Raw genomic sequence first — 6,366 nt, 5'->3', positions numbered from 1 at the left:
AATCAAATAAAATTTTAGAATAACATAGAGATTCAGCATTGCCTTAGTATGTTCTTCGAAAAACTTATACGTGTTTGAAGTACATGGGGACGATCTAATTGGAAAGTTAATCTACGAATGAAAACATGTTCATGCCATGAGTTCACTATTGATGGGTACCCTTATGTACATGCTTTTGCTCTTTGTCGCGATCGCAACATTTCCTCATATAGTAAGTGCAATCCTTACTGCTCAATTGCTCATTTGTGCAATATACTGTGAAACCATTTACCCATTAAGAGATCCATAATAATGGTATGCTCATTCTAGTGTTCTTGACAAAGTTGTACTTCCACTTAAATTTACAAGGAGGCTTAGAAGACCTAAAATCAATTGCATTCCATCTCAAGATAAGAAATACAATATAAAAAAATGTGATCGGTGTAAGTATAATAGGCATAATAAGAAAACACATATATTTTCTAGTCCGCCTAATAGCACTATTGTTTGACAGTAAGTATCTCAGCGTCAAAAGGGTCGCATAGAGGTGGGTACAAGCACTGATGGATGAGTGCACCCATGGATAGATTTTTTATTTTATTTTATTTTTTTGGGTTCATGATCTGTGCATATGTGTAATATATAAAATGAAACAAATTTTATAATATTAAATAATATACTATTCCAAAAAAAACTAGTTTATAATATTAAATAATTTTATGGAAAATTCAATATTAATATTTTTTGCTTTTTTTTTCTCTATTATAATTATAATATTTTTTCTTTCTTTCTTTTTTTTTTTTTTGGTCTCTTTGTTATAATATTCACATGAATTCTAAAGTGAAAGAATGGTAATAGTTGAAAAAAAAGTTATAAAAAAAATGGATCAGTTATTTTAAAACGCGTTGCCCTTCCCACTGGTGAGAGCCTAGCTCCATGTAGGACAAGGTGTGAGGAAGAAGCTCATATTTGCTATGCCTCAAACCTTGCCCAAAATGGGATAGGGCATCCATCCCACAGGCGAGGGTCTTCCACCTAAGTGAGACGAGGGGAGCATAAATTAATAGTCCACTCTATGGGTGGCGATCTCGATCTAGTTTAGCCAAGATATGAGACAAAAGCCTATATTTTATCTTCTTCATACAACACTCACAATGGGATAGGGAGTCGATTCTCTAAACAAGGTCAACTAATGATGGGGGAAGATTTAAAAAGGTCAAATTGTCTGTTAGCAAGGTAAGGCTTCCACCTTTGTTGGGGCAGGATTTCAAACAGAGGCCAATATTGTTTCTAACTTGCACCTTAACTACCATGGGACAAGAAGCCCACCCATTAGGCAAGATTAACCAGTGACAGGGTTGTTTAGAAGGCTTTCAAAAGGAGCCAAATTACCCAATAGTGAGACATAACTCGCATCCTTGTTAGAATGGGGTTTCAGATAGAGGTTAATATTGTCTCTACCTTGTACCCCACCCATCATGGGATGAGTAACCCAACCAGAAGATGGGGTATACCCTCATGGAGCCTTAAAAAAAAAAAAAAAAAAGGCATTGGTTTGTGCTGCTTTGAAACATTGTTTTTCGTTTGCGTGTTTTTTTTTTATCTTGCTTTAAAACATTGTTTTCTATTTGTAAATATATTAATTTGCATATTATTTTTCTTTTGTATTCATTTCATTGCCAATGTCAATGTCTTATATATATGTAATTTTAAAATCTGGTAATTAATAACATGAATATTAACAAAAATGTACAAAATCCTAACCATAATATGCTAAAGACAAACATGTAAAAAAAACAAATTAGTAACATTACTAATCTATACAAAAGGTTTTTATACTTAGTGTACAAGTTACAAAGAAGTTTTCTTATGGTACAACTTGATCGCATACATTTTTTAAATGAAATTAATATCTTTTTGCTCAATATTCGTGGCTAGGCTAGCTGCCTTTTGTTTAATCTATCTCATAATAAACACATCGCAATCTCTACTACATAAAACCAAATAGTTAAATAAGCATAGACGATAGGATGGGAACATCAAACAACTTAAGAAAGAGTTAAATTATATAATTCATAAATAAGCAAGCAAAGGGTGTACCACATGGATTGCTAGCCAAGGTGTTGTTCATCTTTGTTATCTTAAACAATTAAAGTGAGTTCATCTCATCATTTCTTTTATTGTGAAAAAATATTGCATGTAATATGTAAAGGATCAATTATCATATGCGTTCAGCATTCTTTGACTGGGATTCAGCAGATGAACCTGCTACATTAGGATCATATAGATGTTTTGATTGGGATTCAGCAGATGAACCCGCTACATTAGGATCATATAGATGTAAGAACAGATTGCAAATTTAATTTATTCTATAGGCTAATGTGAATTCCCATTCTTGATCGACATTAGCACTTGCACAACAACTGTATGTTAGTAAATTCAAACATTGAACTTAAAGTATTATTATTCAAATATTTTTCAAACCCTAATGCAACTTACATAGTCATACATTGATCCATGATTTTCATAAGTTTATGGATTGTTTCAAGTAATAGAGTGATGAAAGAGTATTGTTCCCACGAGAATTGGTTTTAATATCTAACTAATTACCAAGATTTTCATTAATTATTTTTATCTAGGGACACAATTGAAATGAGGCAGTTGAAACTATGAACAAGACAAGAAATTAAACAATGGAATTGTAAACTAAACATAAGTAAATGAAAAAAGAAAAGAAATTCATGTCATAAACACAAAATTCAAAAATTTAAAATGGAATTACAAAAAACTTAGAAGCTTAGGATTTTTATGTATCCTCTACCTTTTTTATATTTGATCAATTAGGTTGACAAAATACCAAAGTTTACCCAATTTCTACCCTGGAAAATTTCCAATTTAATCTAATCTCCTTTTTCCAAAGTGAAAAAAGAATCTATGAATCTTTTATAAAAATTAAAAATTCCTTCGTCAAATTCCTAAGTCCTCATGTCTTAAACCCTCTTTTTTATGGCTACTCAATTCTTATTCAAACTTTTCAATGTCAATTAAGACTTAGGTTGTGTAAATCTAGTGACCAATTTATCAAATTAAACTTTTCCAAGTATAAAATAGTAAATCTATCAAACACCCAAGCAAATTCTTTAATGCAAGAGTATATCAAACAATAAATACAAGATTCAAGTGAGAAAATTGGATAAAAGCAAAATAAACATCAACCTATTAATCAAATATTATCAAAGTAGAGGTTCCATAAAAATCCTATATATAAATTTAGCTACACATGTTCATAGTAATAATCAATATCAGAGAAAAATTCATAAAGGATGATATAATCTTCAAGAAAACCAATATAACTTAGAGAATAACAGAATGAAGAGAAAAAAAAAACTAATTAGTTGAAAGATCTTGATGCTTCAATGTCTTGAAGAGCTTCAATCTCCTTCAATCCAAACTTTCTCTCTCCAAAATCTTTCTTGATGTTTGTGCCTCCCTTTCTAAAAGTTAGCCTCCTTGCTGTCTTAAACCCTAGCTAAAATGAAGGATCCACCCTCCATCTTGATCAAAAGCCCCTCAGCATTTGACACCTCATTATCATCTTTTATGCTCACAAAAAAATAGTAAAGTGTAAAAACAAATTTATATAGCATGGAGCTTAAGGCATACATGCCAACTTGGCGTAGCTTGACATCATCCTTACTGTGAAGATGCTCTTTCTTTCTGCATGATTAAAGTTGTTGGCGTGAAGTGGGGAATGAAAAGGCTTGAAAGACGTGCCATCTTAGCATGGAGCTTGGTTGAATATGCTAGTGTGGAGTAAATTAAAGCATTCTAGCGTGGAGCATAGCATGGAGGTGTGGAGTGGGGTTTACTCCATTTTGGGCATAGAGCAAGGCGTGGAGTGGGAAAATAACGTGAAGCTAAAGGTGGACCTTGGGATTACTCCATTATAGTGTGGAACATGGTCTTGTTTGCCAAAATTGCTCCAGACTTGGTCTTTTCCTCAATAACATGCCATTAACTCAAATCTAAAGCTTACCTTCAAAATTTTCAACAAAAAGTATTAAAAATAAAATAAAGCTTGAGTTTTTAATTCATTAATCAATTATTAAGGATCAAATAAGTGAGTAAAAATCTCACTTATCATATGTCCACCAAAGTCGGCCGTATTCAAGAACTAATCCATCAACATACGCCTGTAAACTGGGGGTAGCTGTAATCTCCTCCACAAAGTAGATAGGATCTTTATGTCAAAGATAAATAGAATTCTAAGAATATAGGAGGGAAAAAAAACAAAAAGCAATTATATCAAGTAAGTGTGGTCCAAGTACTCATAGTATATAGTAAAGGACTATAAGGTTTTTATCACATACCTATAACACCAAATCTTATATGGCATATTTCTTCAAAAATGCTTTAGGGTGGTTCCACATCCTCTTTCTAATGTAGTAAAAGCATGCATCGATATACTGCAAGTATATAATTACACATAAGATGGATACATAAGTAGATTTTTTTTTTCTTTTTCTTCAATTTATCATGTATATGAATTTAAATTATCCTTATATCTGATGTCAACCAACATATTGGGTGTAGAAGCTCATTAAAGAAGGTTCTATGAACTATATGGAATTCTATATCTACTGTTGTAGAACTCTTACTTGATGGATACCAGTTTTGGAAGCTATTAATATCCACATCACCAGGCTTCAACATCTTGGTAATATTATTGTATACCGGGTTAACCCATAGACTCTTCAAAATGCCAGATAGTTTGTATTCTCGACCTGCTCAATTGACTCCCATTGGCAATTATGTCAATACCTCAACATTGTGTGTTGACAATACCTCGATATCCGATGTTAATATTGACATGGATACCTAATTTTGCAACCCTTTATATGGGGGAGGCTCTCTTTGATCTGCAAACTATGTCCTATCAACATTATCATCTATGTGAATTATTAAGGGTGTGTGCAACTGTAGCTCAGAGTCAATAATATTAATGAAACCTTCATCTGAAGCCAACACCTTATAAGGTGTTTGCATTTGTGTTTTAAAGTCCACATTAGATGCTCTATGATTTAAATCAACCGATGATAATGGATCACGAGGACTTGCACCAAATAACTATTGCATCTACAACTGTTCACCATTTAGTGATGTTGGTGCTCTATCTGGATGAAATACAGGTGATGGATCACTAGACGGTGGCAATGGTAGAAGTGAAAGTAGAGGTTGAGATCATACATTGCACATTGGTGACTATCACATATAAAAAGTTGAAAGTTAAATCTGCAAATATAAACAACTTAAACTGCATAAAGCATTAAACAAATTTGTTGTACCTGACTCCTTAATTTTCAAGGATGGCAACACAGAAACTACAGATATCAATCATATCATTTACAGACTTTATAAATCATAACTATATCATTTTTTTCTGTGACTATATAGCTTTCAACACAATCTAGATGACCAGTAAAAATATCAGTTTGTTACATGAATACAAAGAAAAACTCAGAGTCCATATATTTGTCAAACAAGTTAATGGAATAATTATTAAAGTTTTGATAGTCTCATTGGTATCATCAAGCCCATATGACAATGTTTTTGATACTGAATTAGTTGTTAAAAGCACCACCACTAGCCCAACAGCCGGCACAATTGGCTTCACATTGGCGTTTGGGATGGCCATTGTGCCACAATCTCATATAATCTGGTCTCAACTCATCTATTGTTGCCTTTAAAGTCTATTGTGCTATTTCAAACTGCAAAGTACACATTCTATGTTAGTTACATAATACTTTGGAAAACACAAAACATAGTTAATTATAACCATTATGTGTTTTTTTTTTTTTTTTTATTCTTTATATCTCATACTTACTTACCTTCTTTTTTTTAAATATGGAATCATGGAGATCTTAGAAACTTGGATGTTTAGTAAAAGTATATCCCAATATGCACGGCATGTACACAATAACATAACTATCAATCTTTGCGATACCCTCATCATAAATCTTGGGAATAGCCTCATAAGCCCACACCTACAACAACACATCCATGTTAAAAATATAGAAACACATTATTTATATATATATATATATATACACATGAATACATTTATATGGACTATGGATATATATATATATATACACGCACAAATCAAAATATGTTATATGAAAAGTTGGAGGAAGCCCTTAAGATTGTATGTGCAAGATGGATTTAACATTTTAGCACCGATAGATTTGTCGAAGCTTTTTTTTAATGAACTTAATAGGCTGGTTGTAATGGTAGGACACCGCATGGATACATATTGAACTTATCCAAATCCTCTACAAGTCTCACAAAAGTCATGTCAGTATGGGTTTTCCGAGGCAATCCCACCAG

This window comes from Ziziphus jujuba, chromosome 4 (assembly GCF_031755915.1).
Source record: "Ziziphus jujuba cultivar Dongzao chromosome 4, ASM3175591v1".
In the NCBI taxonomy this organism is placed as follows: domain Eukaryota; kingdom Viridiplantae; phylum Streptophyta; class Magnoliopsida; order Rosales; family Rhamnaceae; genus Ziziphus; species Ziziphus jujuba.
The sequence above is the reverse complement of the archived record's forward strand: the minus strand, read 5'-3'. Positions refer to the sequence as shown.